General features: G+C 39.3%; 1 protein-coding gene and 1 pseudogene across 1 annotated transcript in view; one reads left to right on the top strand and one right to left on the bottom strand.

Moving 5' to 3' along the window:
* LOC119508891 overlaps positions 1–1,027 on the bottom strand; it is a 44,634-nt pseudogene extending 43,607 nt beyond the window's left edge.
* Positions 1,028–1,829: 802 nt separating this feature from the next.
* Positions 1,830–21,924, top strand: part of ZHX1 (zinc fingers and homeoboxes 1) — a 40,538-nt gene continuing 20,443 nt past the window's right edge. Inside the window, exons 1-2 of the mRNA XM_037802820.1 lie at positions 1,830–2,153; positions 8,336–8,452. The gene's annotated coding sequence lies outside the window, so the exon portion shown is untranslated. The remainder of the gene's footprint in view (positions 2,154–8,335; positions 8,453–21,924) is intronic.

The raw sequence follows: 21,924 nt of genomic DNA, 5'->3' as shown, positions 1-21,924 counted from the left end.
GGGAGAAGAGGAGAAGGAAGGAAGGGAGAAAGGAAAGAAAGAAGGAAGGAAGGAATAAAGGGAGGAAGGAAGGAAAGGAAAGGAGGGAGGGGTGAGGGAAGAAAGAAAGAAGGAAAAGATAGCAAAAGAATGGAAGAAAAGAGAAATGTGAAGTTTATTTTCATCAGTTCATTTCTCTAAAGGAGTCCCTTTATGTGTTTCTCCTTAATTCCTTATCTCTCACCTTGCCTCATACATTTTCCTGCTCATGTTTCTGCTAGTTTACTAGACTATAAGTGCTTGGAAGACAGGAATATTGACTGACTCAGCTTTGCATCTCCCACACTGGTGCTAAAAAAAAAAAAAAATGTTAAAATGTTTGAACGAAAGAATGGACTTCTGTATCCAAAACATTTCCTTTTCTCAGACATAAGTCCTAAACATAGGTTCTCGATGGGCACAGTACTTCCCCTGAAGGAGCTTTTTGAAATTTTGCAGGGGCACTTCTTGTCCTGTAGTTCTCGTGTTGGTACCAGATTATTTACACAGTGAAAAACATTTTTTTTTAAATATTAGTACAGTGCTGTATTATAAACTGCTTTCTCTTTTTTCACTTTTATATTATTAGAACATTATTTTGGCTTCTTGAAATTATTTGTGTAGATAGTATTCATTATTAATTTAATTTCAGGAGAGTAAAGCGGTGTTAAAATTTTTTATTGTAAATACAGGGTGCTAATGATGGAAGGGTTGAATATCTCTGCTTATAAGATCACTAAGGAAGTCTGCTTCTGCTTCCACAAGTACTGTGATTCTAGGATGAAACAGAATTTCAACAATCAGGCTGTAGTTTTAAGCAACTGCATATTTAGGATTGATATGCTCAGCGAAGCACTCTGTCAAAGTACGGAGGGTCCATGTCTGGGATGGGGGTGGAGAAGAACAGCAAAGCGTCAAAGAGGACTCACATGTCCGGGCCTGTGAATCTGTGCGGAGTAGCGGTGAGGGTGAGTCGTTTCTCTTTGCTTTGGTTTGTATCCTTCTTCATTTAAAAATTCGGATAGGGGCTGGGAGTGGAAGAGATGAGAGAGGCGGGGACATCGTCCGGTTTTCCCGGATGCCCGTGGCCTTAGCGAGCCCCGCTGTGGGGCTGGTTCGCTTTGAAGCAGTCCGGATTCGAGGACCACGGCTTGAAAAGAAAGCCTTCCAGAAGGGTGACCCTGTGAGAGGAGAAAGGAGGGCTTCTGAGGTGCAGAGGGAGCAGAGAAGGGCTCTGTCCTACACGGCAGTTCACGGTGGGGTTGAACTGCACTTGCGGTGTCGACCCGTGGAGCCACCGCTCCTGCGGGAGTGCAGACCGGGAGACTGGAAGAGGCGGGGCTGCAGCGGGCAGGGGGCGGGGCTGGAAAGGAGGCGGGGCTTCTGGCTAGACTACAAACGGGTCTCGGAAGGGGCGGGGCTTCTATTGACAGTTGGCGGGGCTTCAGCAGAGGCGGGGCTTGGGTATTACAGTCACCAGGAGATGAAGTTTATGATGACAAGGGGCGTTTCAGTAGAAGACACCATGTCCACCTCTCACAATCCGCCGGTGGCACCGGGAAGGCGGAGCGTCCAGGGGGGCGGGATACAACTTACAGAAGGCGGGGCTGCCTTCTGGGTCGCCCCGGGAGAAGCCCAGGTTTCTGTTGACAACTGGCGAAGCTCTCGCTGACAAGGGGCGGGGCCATTCCATGACAGTGGGGAAGGCGGTGCTTCTGTTGACAGGAGGCGCGGCGGCTCCTCCCACCCACCCCGCGCCAATCCCAGGGGTAGGGGCCGTGGTCGAACCCCAGCAAAGGCGGGGAGTGGACAGCCGCGCGCGAAGCGGGGTGAGGGCGCGCGAAGCGGGGTGAGGGCGCGCGGGAGGGCCCGCTTCGGTCGGCTCTCTCCCCACCTCCTCCCCGTCCCCCGACGGCCGCTGGGGCGCGCGCCTTCGCCTCCCGCCCCCACCCCATGTTCCGGAGGGGCCCGCCAAGCTGCCGAGACCCGTCTGCTGGCCCTCTTAGCGGTTCCGGGTTTAAGGTTCACAGGTCAGAGTTGACTCCCTGAAGAGTGCAGCCGGTTTGAAATGCAAGATGGCGGCGGCGGCGGCGGCGGCGGCGGCGGGGCGCTGAGAGGCGCGGCGGCCCCTGCAGGTAGCGGAGCAAGCCGGCTCATGCCTGCGGGAGGGACCCGGGAGCGCGGGGCCCGCGCGGGCCTGGTAGGCGGGCGGCGCGGGCGGGACTCAGGAGGGCGGTACCTGGGCAGAGACCCTGGGGGCAGAGCCTGCGCGCGTTGGCGGGTGGCGGGCGGACCCTGCTCCGGGCGTCCGAGGGGAGGTACCCGCCTGCCTCGGGTTGGAGAACCGCTGTGGAGGACAGACTGGGAGCTTCCTGCGAGCTCTCGGGGTTTCTGCGGCAGTGGACGGAGCAGGGGATGGGCTCCTTAAAGGAAAATCTCAGCCTCCGGGATAAGAGAGGAACGAGCAACTTGGCGCTGTTGAGGGAAGTGGAGACTGGGTCTCTCTGGGGGAGGACGCTGCAGGGATGAAGGACCCCCGCTATGTTGGGGGTCCAAGGAGAGGTCTGGAGCCCTGTCCTCCAGGGCATGTGGCCGTCTCTTGGAAACTGTCTCCTTATTTGAGAGTAAGGAGAGATGCTCTTGCTGGAGCTGAGCGCACAGGCATTGGGGTTGGAGCCCTTGGAAACCTTTCTGAGCCCCCACTTCAGGGGGAAGACTCAGAGCTGAGTCCTTGAGAACTGTATTACGATTCAGAGGAAGCCTTGGGACCAAGGGAGAAGTTAATTTAAAAGATTGGAAATGTTATCCGTCCCTTCTGAAAGGGGGGCTGACCAAGGCAAATAATCCAAACTTCAGGGCCTAAAGGGAACAATACACTAATTCCTTGCGGGGAATGAAGGGTTGGGAAGGACATGTGAGAGGAGCATGTCTAATGACAGGAAAGAAGAGCCTTTGCGGATGCCCTTTCCCTATGTGTTTACACCGGAGTTTTAGGTAAAGGGACTTGGAATTCTTTGTTTCAATATGCCTTCTCCGCCCCCCACCCCTGTAACCATAAGGAAGGAGCAAAACCCTGGAGAAGAAAAAGTTTCTGTTTGATATCCTTAGCTTAGGTTAGTGAAGGTGCAAGCCTTTGAAGAGGTTTCAGGGGAGACACTCAGGGTAGAGAGATCAGAAAGGGGGACCAAGATGGATAGAAGAGAAATGTAGGGGACAGTAGGAATTCCACAGCCCTTTTCTTGTCATCTCACCCCAGCTCTAAAGAAAAAGAGAAGAGGTCATCTTTGAGGGAAGAAATGCAAGGAAGGTTAACTGATAGAGAACTTGTAATATGATTAGTGTTGGAATTCCATGTAACTTAAAAGGAGGCAAGCAGTTCTCTTGGAGGTTAAGAGGATAGCAGAAGGGAAAATCACAGGATTGGGAAATGGAGTGTTCATGGTTAGGGAGGCAGAGGTAGCTTCCCCCAAGAATACTATCTGTTGGCTTGAGATGTGTGTGTAGATACCTGAGTGCACTTTCAGATTTGTTGGTTTTGGTCGTTGTTTCTTAGTCTTTGTCTGAAAGCTTTAACTTGTGTTATGTGGTGTTACATGTACTATCTTTGGTTTTGAAAAATTAGCCTGAAAAAGCCGTTCATTTTTATGCCAGTAGTAAGGATGAACAGGAATTGGTTCTAAAGCAGTGTTGGCCATAGTATACCCATAGATATTTTAATTTAAGTAGCAATTCTGATTCATGATTTTAAGCAAAAGAAATGTGACTGCTGCCAAAGACAATAATGCAGAAACAGGACACAAGAGAAAAAGGGCTTTCATGGGTTATTTTTTTCTTTGAGTTTTTCTCTTCTTATTCTAACATTTTAAGGCTAAGTAGACTAATTTTATACAAAACAAAATGTAAACTCTTGTTCTTTCAATATAAAAATCTTAGCATTTCCTTTATCATCTTCAAATGGTTTATTTAGTGATCAGGATTAAAATGAGGGAAAAAAAGAATAAAAGAAAAACTTGGATAACTCATGGCAGCTATGATTCATACTGATTTCTTTAACCATTCTAGTATTTTTAAAAGAGCTTTAATAGCTTAAATGAAAATGTTTTTAAAATGCATTTCAAGTATAAACTAGTTTAGAGCTGCGCATTTGCAATAGCATTGTACATGTGTACTGTTCTTCGGTTTTCCAAAGTGCATGTAGCTCTAGTTTTATATTCAATTCTGAACAGATTAGGCTGGGTGAACCAGAGTGGCATTGGTTTGCCAGATGGTTTGAAAATATGCTAAGGTTGAAAACATACATGTTCCTGTGCTGGGTAACACTTGTTAGTAGACTGCTATCCCTTGTAGCTGAGCTTATTATTTAACTGGATTTGGAGGATAATTCATAAATGATGTGGCAATTATTTCACCTTTAATGATACTTTATTATAGGTTCTTTTTTTTTCCAATAAATGTGAATACACTTTTATGATTGCTTTATTAAAGAACTTAATAGCATAGATGAAGTGGTTCATTGAAGATTTTCTCCCTTTTGTATTATATTTCACATTAAAGTGGATAGGTGATGTTATATATCATACATTCTTTCTTATGTTACTTCAGCACAGAAGTGTGATATTTGAGACTCAGTTTGCTATAAATTGTGGCTTACAAGAAAGAGCTCTTAGAATTTCTAAAACAATCGCAAATGTATCTGAGGAAATAGCCCTTTATGTTGAGCTGTTGTAGATTTGGGCCCCAAAAACTCCACTTACTTGAATATTAACAATGTTGAAAGTGCCTAAGCCAGTTTTTAATGTAATATCACATTCAGTAAATGCAAATAAATCAAGGAGGCATTTGGAATTATCTATTGCACTATTTTTGATAGTAGCTTTTTAAGTCTAAATTTTTTCTTACTTAAAAATCCTTGTAAACCATCCCTTGTAATTTCAGAAGTACTTTAAATTAATTTCTTCAGGAAAAAAAAGCTATGGTACTAGCCTTTGAATAATAGCCAGTGTTTCCATAATATTACTGATATATTTTATTGTATTCCAGTTGCTCTGATATATTTGTAGTTATGAGTAACCAGATTTGCATGACTGAAGCTTCTGGTTTAGATTACTAATCAGGATATGCATATAAGCTTACATTTTGGAGATCTGTATATTATATAGTTTATTTTTTAAACTATGTAAAAAATATGTAATTTTCTTGTAGTTGCCAGTTTTTGCTGTTAAAGGATACATAATCTTAGCATTTTATATTATCAGTATTTCATAGTGTGTTCAAGTGACATAAAGGCAGTCTTACGTACTTTTGGTCTGAACAAATAAGAAGATATACTTTGGAAAAGAAAGACATACAAGGAATTTGAGAGTGATGTTTGTTCAAGAGAGTCAAAATTGAACAAAAATCAGTTTTTTAAAATACAGGATTTAAAACAAGTGTTTTTATAATTCCAAATTATCAGAGCTTATCTAACAAAAATTAAAATATTATAGTAACAGGCATGTTATGATACATATTTATCATTCTAAGTAAAATACCTCTGCCTTTAAATTTTGGTGACATCATATTTCCCATATGATTTCTGACTCCTTTTTGTCCCCTCCTAAAGGTATTTCTTTTCCCTATCTGGTTTTTGTGAATAATGAAAGGAAATGAGAAGGTTCTGATTTTTCTAAGCACTTCACTCATAATTATGTTTTTCTTCCACCCAAATCTGTTCCCTTTTACCTTCCCATATTGTCAAAGAGAAGTTTAACACTTTGCTGGACATGGGCTAGACTAGGGAACCTGGGGAGATGGTGAGAAGAGAACAATTTCACTTGATTACATTGATAAGATTATTTATAACAGAGGTTTCTTAATTCTTAAAATTGTCTTAAGTAATGATATAACTTGAAGAGAGAGTGTGGGGTAGGGGTGGGAGGGCTGAATTCTGATTGATTAATGGGCTGGGGCATAGATAGGCTAAGTCACTTGTCCAAGGTCACAGCCTGTAAGTGATAGACATTCTGGTTCCAGAGTCCCAGTATTTTTGATCTTTATTTACAGTCCATCTTTACTGACACTACAGCTTATTCTGTTTTAATATATCACATACATGGATGAGGTAACATCTTTAATTTTTGAATTTTACTCTCATCCTAAATTTTAAAAAGTGCTTTGTATTTAAAACGTTTGAAATTAATCCCAGGATCAGGAACTAAAATAACATCAGGCAAGTATAATTTTTATTCAAAAGTATTGAAGAGCTCATTTGTTGCCCTTGTAGTTGCTTTTGCCTTTACATGTCACAGCAGCTTGTCTCAAGAGACTCCGTTCGATAAAACATCTTGTCATTACTATGTGATTTAAGAATGGATTCAGATAGGTACCAATTTACTACAATATTAATAATTCATTTTGAAAAATAACCTTCCCTCTTTGGCAGCTGTTTCCTATCTTCTCTACTAGTCCACATCCTGTAAATGGATGGCTAAGGAGTGGCTGAACAAGGAGATACCAGGATATAAAATGGTAGAATCCTAAGCTGCAGAGACAGCAGGATGCTCCACTGAGCCAACCAGGAAAAAATGCTCTTTTGCTTTACGTAAAAATAGTTTAATTATTTAGCCTAAGCTCTAACTTAACCTGGAAGTATTTTACTAGAGGAGTGGTTTAGTTACATCATTTCTTGACTTGAAGGCTCTTCATAAACTTGTATGTAATAAAAGCAGGAATCAAAGGACAGTGTATTTTGGGGACATTATTTTCCTCAATATTCATTCACTATGGTTTACAAAGTTTCGATGCTTAAACAACAACAAAAAAACCCTGAAAAACAAAAAAGAACTTTAACCCTTTAAAAGTATTGTTTATTGTTATTCTAGTAAGAGAAGCAATTATAGTTTTCATTAAATTTTCCTGATTGGTTTAACCACTTTGGGTAATATAACACAATATTTTGGGGCATGAACCTGAATTTTCAGAGAATTATTTTGTTTGTTTGCGCAATACCAGTGGTTCATAATGCACTGATTTTAAAGCCATTTGGTAGTAGCTTTCTAACAAAAACTAAATAAACATCAGTATGCTATTAGATACTACATGTTTAGGGGTAGAGTACCACTAGTTTATTTAAGTTGTTATTGACTTGTGTAACCAGTATTAATAATCTTCTCCACTCCAATTAATACATAGTAAGTTAGGTTACCAATATCAGTAGGTTTATGTGTACACATATAAACATATAAACCTATTCCCAAATCTTAGTTTAAGTTGTCTTTTATAACCTTTGTGTACTAATTTTAAAGAATTCCCAGTTTCTGCATCTAGATCTTCACATTATAGCCTGCATATGTTATTACATTTTGAAAATTTTTATTGAAAATAGTAAAATATTTACTTTGTTGTTTTGTATAATATAAATAGAATTTTTAAAAGTATAGTTTTAAATTTTGTGTTTGCTATGAATATTGGGTTTGGCATTTTAGATGGCTCTTTTTAAATCTCTATGAGGAAATTATTTTTTTTTTCAAAAAACATTTATTTTTAAAAAGCCAAGGCATAGATACGGAGAATTGGAACCCTCGTGCATTGCTTTTGGAAATGTAAAATGGTGCAGCTGCTGTGGAAAATGGTGCTTCCTTAAAAAATTAAACATAGAATTACCATTTGACTCAGTGGTTCCACTCCTAGTTATATACCCAAAAGAACTGAAAACAGGGACTTGAATAGCTACTTGTATGCCAGTGTTTATAAAGGCATTATTCAAAATCACCAAAAGGTGGAAACAAGCCAAGTGTCCATCAACAGATGAATGGATAAACAAATGTAGTATATCCATACAATGGAATATTATTCAGCCACAAAAAGGAAGGCTGTTCTAACACATGCTACAACATGGATGAACCTTGAAGATAATATGCTAAGTGAAATGAGCCAGACACAAAAGGACAGATATTCTATTATTCCACTTATGTGAAATATTTAAAATAAGCAAATTCACAGAGACAGAAAGTAGATCAGAGGTTACCAGGGGCCAGGGAAAGTGGAGAATGGGGAGTTATTGCTTAATGAGTACCGAGTTTCTCTTTGGGATGATGAAAAGTTGTGGTGTTATGGATGGTAGTAATGGTTGCACAACCATATAAATGTAATTTACTCTGAATTGTACACTTAAAAATGGTTAAAATGGCATTTGTTTTTTTATGTATAAAACCGTAACAAAGTTTAAAAACCACAACAAAGTTTAAAAACCACATTTTAAAAAAAGCCAAGGCATAAAGCTTTCCTGACTAAGGCTGAATCATTCTAGAATAATAAATTGTTATTACTTTTTCTGTAGGAGAAGGCAGATAGCTACTTTGGACCTGTTGGTAATGATGGCCTGAGCTAAACACCTCCTAATTTGAAGGGACACCCTTCTGCTTCAAAGGACAGAATGCCGAAGAAGATATGGCAAGTATGTTTTGATAGGGTTGTTTTGGTATGGTAAAATTCAGATATTGAATGTGCTGACTTTAGATCCCATGATACTATATTTGGCTAAAGTTTTCAGACCTTTCCCTAAGAACAGCAGATATTTGCTTAACAGTTTAAAAGATGTACTTTCAAATGTTAAAAACTACGGGAGTGTTGGCTGTTTTAAAATCAAAGTAAACAGCATCATACTTCATAACAAATTTTATGTGGTATATTGATAATTGATTTTTCAATTAATATTTGCTGAAATTTGTAGCATGCCAGGTGCTGTGGTAACAGTGGTAAACAAGACAAATAAACATCCAGAGGGCAGGGACCTGTGGTGTGAGGAAACTGATCTAGGAATTCTTTTGCCCCAATCCAGAAGAATACTTCCAGAGTTAAAAGGACAATTCCTGAAAATATATTTTCATTATATAGTTGATATGGTCTATTAATAAAAGTTAATTATAATTATAAAAAAGTAGGATATTAAAGTCAAATTCTTTGATTTAGGTTAACCATACCAATATATAAATATTTGCATATATTTGTATGTAATTGTTTTTATATTATTTATCTGATTAATTAGCTTATAAGAGGCATCAGATTATGTACTTTTTGAAATATTTATCTATATTTTAGCCCAATTGTTACTTTAAATGATTCCAGAAAGTACTAGGAAACATTTGGTAACTATTAATGTGGGAGTTCTCTTTCATTTTCAAAAAATTGATAGCGTTCTACAAATTGACCTTACCAATACTGATTACTATTATCTCTCAAAGCATTTTCTTAAAAAATCAAATGATTATATTCTCAGTGAAATAGGATCCTTGATTGTATAAATGGGGAAAATAAAGGACAGATGAATGGTTTTTCCACCTCTCAAGGATAATCTCACTTGGAACCCAGAACAGAATTCTTGTGTTAGACTATTTGTGAAAGATTTAATAACACCCCTCCTTGAGAAAAGTAGGGGAAAACTATTTTCAGTAGAAAATTACTTTTGCATCATATTCACAAACTTTACTAAGAAAGATAGATTGCATTATAGGCTAGGCTAGTTTATGTATTTTTATAGGCTAGGCTAGTTTATGTATCACTCTCATAATGTTACATACCATATATGCCAGCAAGAGGTAGAAAACTAGTATGTTAGATGTCCTAGAGAGAGACCTTTCAAAAAGGCATTCCACTTGTCAAATGTGAGATCAGAGCTTGCCAGGAGAAATCTGCTAAGCTAGGATTCTTCTTTTAATCTTTATTGTCATTAAGGTCTGCTTTCTCCAGTGGAAAAACACAGGTAGAGAGGATAGAGTTTCTAAACCTTTAAGCTTTAATTAGCATTAGCCAAGGGATCTTCTGAAATTATCTTTGACCACAATTTCTTAGATGCTTTCATTTTTATCACATTGACTCTTGTGCATATCCATTTTTTTAACATCATAATACCTTTTTAAAATTTATTTTTTTTGATTAGAAAAGTTGTGGGTTTACAGAGATGTCATGTAAAATATACAACATTACCATATACCCCTTATTGTTGACACTCTGCATTAGTGTGGTTACCTTTGTTAAACTTGATGAAGGAATATTAAAGTATTACTGTTGACTGTAGTCCATAGTTTACACATTAGGTGTGTTTTTTCCCATATGTGTATATTCTTTTTAATACTTGATTTTTTAACTGACTTGAGACCATTTTAGGCGATTTTCTTGAGCTTTATCTCTCAGGTAATAATTCTAGGTTACCAGTAATTTTTAAAAACATTTGTTGTGGGCACAAATTTTGATTGTCATTATTTCTCATTTAATTTTTTTAAGAACTTTCTAAATATTTTCATATTTTAACTTTGAAAGATGCCTTAAGTTTGTAAAATACCAAATTTTTTTTTTTTAATTAAAAAAATCTGTCCTCTTGGACATGGTTTTAATTTGTGCTCCCATTATTCTTTCCTCCTACTTTTACTTCAGACATTCTGTGATCTTGGTGACTTTGTAACTTTTAGTTTGAATACAACTATGTAGAAATAAGTATTTTCAGCTGGCCAAACAGAACTCTTGACTCAAAGGGAGAAGTGAAACTGAATACAGAGTCCTAAGAATTCTCAATATGCATATAAATATAGATTCCAGAGGAGTCTCAGTATGTATAATTTTGCTACCCTAAGAACAGTTTTAGTTTATTGGTTCTAGATCAGAACTAACACGATCCCTAAAAACCATAGCATCTTCTAAATGTTCCTGTTTGACTCAGAATTGGTATAAAGAAACAAGATTTCTTTCTATTCACATAACATCTTAGCCAAATAACATGTTTTTGTGCCTAACTAGGCCACATACTGTTACCTGTTAATCATTTAATTTAAAGTACAAGGCAGCCAAAAAGTTGAGGCTTAAAAATTTGGTGCAATTATGGGTCTGCTTAACTATAAAATTTTCAGAGTTTTTTTTAATACTAAGCATGGAATTTGAAACAATCCACTTTTTATAGGTTTTTATACTGAAACTTTTTTAGTCTTTTTAAAAATGTAGTAAAACCCCATTCAAGTATAATTGTCTCAGAAAACAGAGAAATAATGATTCTACATTCAAATTTGCATTTGTTATCTTTATAAGAACCATACCCTTTTCTGTCAAATTTCACTGCAGGAAAAATTTTTTCAATGTTTTTGTCCTTGTTTTACTCTTAAGTAGGCCACAGATTTAGATATATACTATTCATACATGAAACTGATTTATTACAACAGAACTGTAGATGCTTAGTAAATATTTATTGAATGTTCACTGCTATATTTTAATAAACAATGTTTTAGGTTTAAGGATGTTTTAATATTCTAATGATTAAGTAATTTTATTACCAAGGTTTTGCCATTGAAAGCTATCTTACTATAAAACAAGTACAGTTTTCTTTATAGCTATACTGTAAATTACTGTGTCGTTTCATGAAGTAATATACATGTTATAATATACAATACAGATATATTTTAAAGTTTTATTTTTTTCACCAAATATTATTGGGACCCTGTTTATCTCTCATGGTAGGCCCTGGAAATATAATGGGAGCTAAACACACATTCTTTCTGACCATACCAGAAGAGGTGCTATTATAGAAGAACTGCCCCAGATTTTTAGACTGTGATGAAATAAATTTGCTTTCATGAAATGCTTTTTTTTTTAAATTCATTTTTATTGAGATATATTCACATACCATGCAGTCATATAAAACAAAACGTACATTCAGTTGTTTACGGTAGCATTATATAGTTCTGCATTCATCACCAAAATTGATTTTTCACATTTTCATTACTACACAGAAAAAAATAATAAGAATAAAAATTAAAGTGAAAAAGAACAATTAAAGTAAAAGAGAACACTGGGTGCCTTTTTTTTTTCTTCCCCTGTTTTTCTACTCATTCATCCATAAACTAGACAAAGGGGAATGTGGTCCCTATGGCTTTCCCAATCACATTGTCACCCCTCATAAGCTACATTTTTATACAGTCATCTTCAAGATTCATGGGTTCTGGGTTGTAGTTTGCTAGTTTCAGGTATTTACTGCTAGCTATTCCAATTCATTAGAACCTAAAAAGGGTTGTCTGTATTGTGCGTAAGAGTGCCCACCAGAGTGACCTCTCGGCTCCTTTTGGAATCTCTGTGTCACTGAAGCTTATTTCATTTCCTTTCACGTCCCCCTTTTAGTCAAGAAGATGTTCTCCATCTCACAATGCTGGATCCAGATTCCTCCCTGGGAGTCATATTCCACATTGAGGGAGATTCACTCCCCTGGGTGTCAGATCCCATGTAGGGGTGAGGGCAGTGATTTCACCTGCCAGGTTGGCTTAGCTAGAGAGAGAGGGCCACATCTGAGCAACAAAGAGGCATTCGGGAAGAGGCTCTTAGGCACAATTATAGGGAGGCATAGCCTCTCCTTTGCAGCATCAGTCTTCCCAAGGGCAAATCCTGTGGTAGAGGGCTCAGCTCATCAAACCACCAGTCCCCTATGTCTGTGAGCACATCAGCAACTATCGAAGTGGGGAAGCCCAACACCTGTGCATTCCTCACCAGCTCCTCAAGGGGGCTCTGCAAATTTTTTCCAGATCTATCTATCTATCTGTCTATCTATCTATCTATCTATCTATTTATCTCTCTCTATATATATGAATTAACTCTTTTTAAATCAACTATATAAAAAAAATTTTTTTTAAATCCAATAAAAAAAAAATCTTTTCAAACAAACCACAATAAGGGAGTAAGAAAAAGACAACAAACCTAAGAAACTACTTTACTTCCAACATGTTCCTCCTCTACCCCAAGAAAATAACCTAATATAGCAACATTTCTGTGAACTTGTTCCTACCATACCCATCAGAAATTAACAAACCATCGTCATTCCTGGGCATTCCCATAACGTTAAATTTACCCACAATAGCTTATCTGTTCCTATTGGGTTATCATTCCCCCTTCCTTAATTGCTTTCTATCGCTAGTTCCTCTACATTCTACATTATAAACCATTTGTTTTACATTTTTCAATGTTCACATTAGTGGTAGCATATAATATTTCTCTTTTTGTGCCTGGCTTATTTCGCTCAGCATTATGTCTTCAAGGTTCATCCATGTTGTCATATGTTTCACGACATTGTTCCTTCTTACAGCCGTGTAGTATTCCATCATGTGTATATACCACATTTTATTTATCCACTCATCTGTTGAAGGACATTCAGGTTGTTTCCATTTCTTGGCAATTGTGAATAATGCTGCTATGAACATTGACGTGCAGATATCTGTTCGTGTCATTGCTTTCAGATCTTCCGGGTATATACCAAGAAGTGCAATCGCTGGATCGAAGGGTAACTCTATATCTAGTTTTCTAAGGAACTGCCAGACTGATTTCCAGAGTGGCTGAACCATTATAGTACCCATCAACAATGAATAAGAGTTCCAATTTCTCCACATCCTCTCTAGCATTTGTAATTTCCTATTTGTTTAATGGCAGCCATTCTAATTGGAGTATCTCATTGTGGTCTTAATTTGCATCTCTCTAATAGCTAGTGAAGCTGAACATTTTTTCATGTGTTTCTTGGCCATTTGTATTTCCTCTTCAGAGAACTGTCTTCATATCTTTTACCCATTTCATAATTGGGCTGTCTGTACTCTTGTCACTTGTAGGATTTCTTTATATATGCAAGATATCAGTCTTTTGTCAGATACATGGTTTCCAAAAATTTTTCCCATTGAGTTGGCTGCCTCTTCACCTTTTTGACAAATTCCTTTGAGGTACAGAAACTTCTAAGGTTGAGGTGTTCCCATTTATCTATTTTTCCTTTTGTTGCTTGTGCTTTGGGTGTAAAGTCTAGGAAGTGGCCGCCTAATACAAGGTCTTGAAGATGTTTCCCTACATTATCTTCTAGGAGTTTTATGGTACTGTCTTTTATATTGAGATCTTTGATCCACTTTGAGTTAATTTTTGTGTAGGGTATGAGGTAGCGGTCCTCTTTCATTCTTTTGGATATGGATATCCAACTCTCTCAGCCCCATTTGTTGAAAAGACTGTTATGTCCCAGTTCAGTGGCTTTGGGGGCCTTATCAAAGATCAGTTGGCCATAGATCTAAGGGTCTGTCTCTGAATTCTCAATTCAATTCCATTGATCAATATGTCTATCTTTGTGCCAGTACCATGCTGTTTTGACAACTGTGGCTTTATAATAAGCTTCAAAGTCAGGGAGTGTAAGTCCTCCCACTTTGTTTTTCTTTTTTAGAGTGTCTTTAGCAATTCGAGGCATCTTCCCTTTCCAAATAAATTTGATAACTAGCTTTTCCAAGTCTGCAAAGTAGGTTGTTGGAATTCTGATTGGGATTGCATTGAATCTGTGGATGAGTTTGGGTAGAATTGACATCTTAATGACATTTAGCCTTCCTATCCATGAACATGGAATATTTTTCCATCTTTTAAGGTCCCCTTCTATTTGCTTTAATAGAGTTATGTAGTTTTCTTTGCATAGGTGTTTTACATCTTTGGTTAAGTTTATTCCTAGGTACTTGATTTTTTTAGTTGCTATTGAAAATGGTATCTTTTTCTTGAGTGTCTCTTCAGCTTGTTCATTTCTAGCATATAGAAACATTACTGACTTATGTGCATTAATCTTGTATCCCGCTACTTTGCTAAATCTGTTTATTAGCTCTAGTAGCTGTATTGTTGGTTTCTCAAGGTTTTCCAGATATAAAATCATATCATCTGCAAACAATGACAGTTTTACTTCTTCCTTTCCAATTTAGATGCCTTTTATTTCTTTGTTTGCCAAACTGCCCTGGCTAGCACTTCTAGCACAATGTTGAGTAACAGTGGTGACAGTGGGCATCCTTGTCTCGTTCCTGATCTTAGAGGGAAGGCTTTCAGTCTCTCACCATTGAGTACTATGCTGGCTGTGGGTTTTTCATATATGCTCTTTATCATATTGAGGAAGTCCCCTTCAATTCCTACCCTTTGAAGTGTTTTTATCAAAAAGGGATATTGGATTTTGTCAAATGCTTTTTCAGCATCTATTGAGATGATCATTTGATTTTTCTCTTTTGATTTGTTAATGTGTTGTAATACATTGATTGATTTTCTTATATTGAACCATCCTTGAATGCCTGGAGTGAACCCCACTTGGTCATGGTATATGATTTTTTTAATGTGTCTTTGGATTCGATTTGCAAGTATTTTGTTGAGAATTTCTGCATCTATATTCATTAGGGAGATAGGCCTGTAGTTTTCCTTTTTTGTAGCATCTTTGCCTGGTTTTGGTGATGTGAGCGTCATAAAATGAGTTAGGTAGTGTTCCATTTTCTTTGATGTTTTGAAAGAGTTTAAGTAAGATTCGTGTCAGTTCTTTTTGGAAAGTTTGGTAGAATTCCCCTGTGAAGCCATCTGGCCCTGGGCATTTATTTGTGGGAAGCTTTTTGATGACGATTGGATCTCTTTGCTTGTGATTGGTTGGTTGAGGTCTTCTATTTCTTCTCTGGTCAGTCTAGGTTGTTCATGTTTCCAGGAAATTGTCCATTTCCTCTACATTATCGAGTTTGTTGGCATAAAGTTGCTGATAGTAGCCTCTTATAATTTTTTAAATTTCTTCGGGATCCACAGTAATGTCAACTTTCTCATTCATTATTTTATTTATATGGGTCTTCTCTCCTTTTGATTTTGTCAGTCTAGCTAGGGGCTTGTCAATCTTGTTGATCTTCTCAAAGAACCAACTTTTGGTGTTATTTATTCTTCTACTGTTTTTTTTTGTTCTCTATGTCATTTATTTCTGCTTTAATCCTTGTTATTTCTTTCCTCTACTTGGTTTAGGGTTGGTTTGCTGTTCATTTTCTAGCTTCTTCAGTTGCTCCATTAGTTCTTTGGTTTTAGCTCTTTCTTCCTTTCTAATGTACGCGTTTAGTGCCATAAATTTCCCCCTCAGTACCGCTTTTGCTGCATCCCATAGGTTTTGGTATGTTGTGTTCTCATTTTCATTCTTCTCTACATATTTAGAAATTTCTCTTGCTATTTCTTCTTTAACCCACTGATTGTTTAGGAGCGTGTTGTTTAACCTCCAGGTATTTGTGAATTTTCTAAGTCTCTGATGGTTATTGACTTCTAATTGTATTCCATTGTGATCAGAGAATGTGCTTTGAATAATTTCAATTTTTTTAAATTTATTGAGGCATGTTTTATGTCGCAGCATATGATCTATACTGGAGAAAGTTCTGTGAGCACTAGAGAAGAATGTGTATCCTGGTGATTTGGGATGGGATGTTCTGTATATGTCTGTTAAATCCAATTCATTTGTCAGATTGTTTAGGTTTTCAATTCCCTTGTTGGTCTTCTGTCCGGTTGATATATCTATAGGAGAGAGTGATGTGTTGAAGTCTCCCACATTTATTGTGGAAACATCAATTGCTTCCTTTAGTTTTGCCAGTGTTTCTCTCATGTATTTTCTGGCACCTTGATTGTGCATAAACATTTATGATTGTTATTTCTTCTTGTTGAATTGCCCTTTTTATTAGTATGTAGTGGCCTTCTTTGTCTCTCCTAACATCCTTGCATTTAAAGTCTATTTTATCTGAGATTAATATTGCTACTCCTGCTTTCTTTTGGCTGTAGCTTACATGAAATATTTTTTTCCATCCTTTCACTTTCAATTTCTTTGTGTCCCTGTGTCTAAGATGAGTCTCTTGTATGCAACATATTGATGGTTCATTTTTTTTGATCCATTCTGCCAATCTGTATCTTTTGATTGGGGATTTACTCCATTTACATTCAACATTATTACTGTGAAGGCATTTCTTGAATCAGCCATCTTATCCTTTGGTTTATGTTTGTCATATATATTTTTTCCCTCTCTCTCTTACTGTCCTTTAATGTACCCATACTGAATCTCTTTAGTACTGAACCTTTCTCCATCTCTCTCTCTCTCCTTTCTTTGTTTCTCTGTCAGTAGGGCTCCCTTTAGTGTCTCAAGTAGGGCTGGTCTCTTGTTAGCAAATTCTCTAAGCATTTGTTTGTCAGTGAAAAATTTAAGCTCTCCCTCAAATTTGAAGGAGAGCTTTGCTGGATAAAGAATTCTTGGTTGGCAATTTTTCTCTCTCAGAATTTTAAATATGTCGTGCCACTGCCTTCTCGCCTCCATGGTGGCTGCTGAGAGTCACTACTTAGTCTTATGCTGTTTCCTTTGTATGTGGTGAATTGCTTTTCTCTTGCTGCTTTCAGAACTTGCTCCTTGTCTTCAATATTTGATGGTCTGATCAGAATTTGTCTTGGAGGGGGTTTATTTGGATTTATTCTATTTGGAGTTCGCTGGGTATTTATGATTTGTGTATTTATGGTGTTTAGAAGATTTGGGAAGTTTTCCCCAATAATTTCTTTGAATACTCTTCCGAGACCTTTACCCTTCTCTTCCCCTCTGGAACATCAATGAGTCTTATATTTGGATGTTTTATATTATCTATCATATCCCTGAGGTCCATTTCGATTTTTTCAATTTTTTCCCCATTCTTTCTTTTGTTCTTTCATTTTCCGTTCTGTCATCCTCTAGGTCACTGATTCGCTGTTCAGTTCTTCTGGTCTGAGTATGAGTATCCAGAGTCATCTTAATTTGGTCAACAGTTTCTTTTATTTCCATAAGATCTTCTATTTTTTTATTTACTCTTGCAATTTCTTCTTTATGCTCTTCTAGGGTCTTCTTTATGTCCTTTATATCCTGTGCCATGCTCTTCTTCATGTCCTTTATATCCTGTGCCATGCTCTCGTTGTTCATCTTTAGTTCTTGATTAATTGTTCCAGGTACTGTGTCTCCTCTGATATGCAGATTTGGGTGCTTGGGCTTGGGTTATCCATATGTCTGTATTTTTCATATGCTTCAAAATTTTCTGTTGTTTTTGGCCTCTTGGCATTTGTTTAACTTGAAAGAGTTCTTTTATGATATGTAGACTGATTCAAACCCATGTCTAATTTGTCAGATCTACGGCTTCGTGGAGTACACTTTCTCTAACTAACCAGCAGGTGGTGTCCGCGAGCCACCTATTCCCCTCCAGCCTGTTATCCCCCCCTTTGTCTTTGTGGTAAGTGGGGGTGTGAGTCTTGTGGGGTCCAGTTGGTGCACCAAGCTTGTGAATGTAGTTGGTGTTGCCCACCCTCCATATGGGGGCGTGTGTCTGAGCGGTTGGGGGGGTGGCTTTAATAATCAGATCTCTCTGATGTTCCTGGAGATCTAAAGCTATTACAATAGTCCGAACTTGCAGTTCAGTCTTGCCACAGTTTGTCTCTGCTGCTGACCCACAAGTCCTTGGTATTGGCGTATGGTTCTGGGACTTGTGAGTGGGTCCCTCTTCCAAGCCTTGCACTCGTAGGTCCTCTGCTGAGAGATGACTGTGCTACATCAAAGGTGAGTGCCATCCCGCAACGGAGGTTCTGGGCTGCAGCCCTGTTCTGGGTTCAGGGCTGCTGAAAGGATGGCTGAGTGGGGCATGTTAATTTCCCCCTTTTCACACAGCTCTGCCTTCCCAGCTGTGGGACAATTAGGAAAGGGTGTGGGAAAGGCTATTGTCCACGCCCAATATTGTGGTGTGTGCGTGTGTTGTTAGAAACACTTCCCGTCACACTGCATCGTTTGGGGCAGCTCTGGGCTGTTGCACTGGCGCCGGGCAGGAACATTCCCAGCCCACTGAGAAGATGGCTGTAAGGGGATGTCCCCTTTTTCTTGGGAAGTTGTGGTGTTTAGTGAATTTTCTCAGCCACTGGACTTATTGCTTTGTGTCTCAGAGCTCTCTTGGCTCTGCTCTTGTCTGGGTGCAGATTGCAAGTCTTTGAGGCTTTCTGTAATGGGCTTCTTAGAGTAATTGTTTTAGAAAAACAGAAAAAGAAACAAACAAACAAAAAAGAAGGGCCTTCCTTGCAGATCTAATGGGCTATTGAAATGCTAAGAGACATGGAGATTAGGGCCATTAAGGAACAATCAAGAAAGCAGAGAAACTGGCTCTTCAGATGAGGAAACTCTGGATTTGCATGTGAGCCTGACTGTGTTTGAGCCCTGCCCTTCTCAGTTCTGTGTTCAGCAGAAGTCCAGAAAAGTCTGTTTTTATTTTTGTTTTTGTTTTTTTTGTTTGTTTGTTTTGTTTTTCTGTTTTTGCTAGCCCTGTCTCCTCTCCACCATGCTGACTGCTCCCAGATTCTCTGGTGTTTGGTCTCAGTCTGTCTATGTTTGGAGTATGGATCAGGAGTCTGCATTTCCAATAAGAACCGCAACTGCAGTTCTCCCTCCTCGTTCCCAGCACCAGCGGCCCCTCCTCCCACGGGACTGAGCCTGGCAGGGAGGGGCACGGGTCCCCTGGCCACAAGAACTTACAGATTTCGCTGATCTCAGCTATTCCATGCATTTGTGAGTGTTGTATGAAGTATGCTCAAAGTCTAGTTGCTCTCCGGTGTCTGGTCCACACAGTTCCTGGGTTTCTCCCTACTGCCCTGGAGGAGTAACTAAAACCTACACCTCACCACTCCACCATTTTGCCCCACCCCTCATGAAATGCTTTTCTGTGAGAAACTTTGTGGTAATTATCATGATGAGTTTAGAGTTATAAATTGATTGAGGCCCATCATACCCTCAGGAGAGAAACGAGTTAGATCTATGGAAATTGGCTTGGTCTAGATCTATATCTGGACCTTTTGGGTGCTCTTGAGGGCATTTAGAGCCAGTCCTACTTCTCAAAGCATGGAATAGCAGTTTCAAAGAAGGTCTGGAATTATACTTGAATGCTATACATATTAAGAGATTCCAGCACCCCCTGGCAAAATCTTTGTGTAACACATATTTTTGCCTTAAAGAAAGGAAGGAGGAGGCTCAAGATGGCAGACTGGTGAGCTGTATGTTTTAGTTACTCCTCCAGGAAAGTAGGTAAAAAGCCAGGAACTGCGTGGACTGGACACCACAGAGCAATCTGTCTTTGGGCATACTTCATACAACACTCATGAAAACGTGGAACTGCTGAGATCAGCGAAATCTGTAAGTTTTTGCGGCCAGGGGACCCGCGCCCCTCCCTGCCAGGCTCAGTCCCGGGGGAGGAGGGGCTGTCAGCTCCAGGAAGGAGAAGGGAGAACTGCAGTGGCTGCTCTTACTGGAAACTCATTCTACTGATTCAAACTCCAACCATAGATAGACTGAGGCCAGACACCAGAGACTCTGAGAGCAGCCAGCCCAGCAGAGAGGAGACAGGCATAGAAAAAAAACAACACGAAAAACTCCAAAATAAAAGCAGAGGATTTTTGGAGTTCTGGTGAACACAGAAAGGGGAAGGGCGGAGATCAGGCCTTGAGGCGCATATGCAAATCCCGAAGCAAGGCTGATCTCTCTGCCCTGGGCACCGTTCCTTAATGGCCCTGGTTGCTTTGTCTATTAGCATTTCAATAACCCATTAGATCTCTGAGGAGGGCCGTTTTTTTTTTGTTTGTTTTTTTTTTTTTTTTTTTAAATCCTTTTTGCTTTTTCTAAAACAATTACTCTAAGAAGCTCAATACAGAAAGCTTCAAAGAATTGAAATTTGGGCACGTCAAGTCAAGAGCAGAACTAAGAGAGCTCTGAGACAAAAGGCAATAATCCAGTGGCTGAGAAAATTCACTAAACAACACAACTTCCCAAGAAAAGGGGGGTGTCCGCTCACAGCCACCATCCTGGTGGACAGGAAACACTCCTGCCCATCGCCAGCCCCATAGCCCAGAGCTACCCCAGACAACCCAGTGTGACGGAAGTGCTTCAAATAACAGGCACACACCACAAAACTGGGCGTGGACATTAGCCTTCCCTGCAACCTCAGCTGAATGTCCCAGAGCTGGGAAGGGGGAGCAGTGTGAATTAACAGAGCCCCATTCAGCCATCATTTGAGCAGACTGGGAGCCTCCCAACACAGCCCAGCAGCCCAGAACTGCCCTGGGGGGACGGCACTCACCTGCGACATAGCACAGTCATCCCTCAACAGAGGACCCGGGGTGCACAGCCTGGAAGAGGGGCCCACTTGCAAGTCTCAGGAGCCATACGCCAATACCAAAGACTTGTGGGTCAGTGGCAGAGACAAACTGTGGCAGGACTGAACTGAAGGATTAGACTATTGCAGTAGCTTTAAAACTCTAGGATCATCAGGGAGATTTGATTGTTAGGGCCACCCCCCCTCCCCGACTGCCCAGAAACACGCCCCACATACAGGGCAGGCAACACCAACTACACACGCAAGCTTGGGACACCAATTGGGCCCCACAAGACTCACTCCCCCACTCACCAAAAGGCTAAGCAGGGGAGATCTGGCTTGTGGAGAACAGGTGGCTCGTGGACGCCACCTGCTGGTTAGTTAGAGAAAGTGTACTCCACGAAGCTGTAGATCTGATAAATTAGAGATAAGGACTTCAACTGGTCTACAAACCCTAAAAGAACCCTATCAAGGTCAGCAAATGCCACGAGGCCAAAAACAACAGAAAATTATAAAGCATATGAAAAAACCAGACGATATGGATAACCCAAGCCCAAGCACCCAAATCAAAAGACCAGAAGAGACACACCTAGAGCAGCTACTCAAAGAACTAAAGATGAACAATGAGACCCTAGTACGGGATATGAAGGAAATCAAGAAGACCCTAGAAGAGCATAAAGAAGACATTGCAAGACTAAATAAAAAAATGGATGATCTTATGGAAATTAAAGAAACTGTTGACCAAATTAAAAAGATTCTGGACACTCATAGTACAAGACTAGAGGAAGTTGAACAACGAATCAGTGACCTGGAAGATGACAGAATGGAAAATGAAAACATAAAAGAAAGAATGGGGAAAAAAATTGAAAAACTCGAAATGGACCTCAGGGATATGATAGATAATATGAAACGTCCGAATATAAGACTCATTGGTGTCCCAGAAGGGGAAGAAAAGGGTAAAGGTCTAGGAAGAGTATTCAAAGAAATTGTT

The sequence above is a fragment of the Choloepus didactylus genome, chromosome 14 (genome assembly GCF_015220235.1).
Source record: "Choloepus didactylus isolate mChoDid1 chromosome 14, mChoDid1.pri, whole genome shotgun sequence".
In the NCBI taxonomy this organism is placed as follows: Eukaryota; Metazoa; Chordata; class Mammalia; order Pilosa; family Megalonychidae; genus Choloepus; species Choloepus didactylus.
This window is presented reverse-complemented; position numbering and strand designations above follow the sequence as displayed.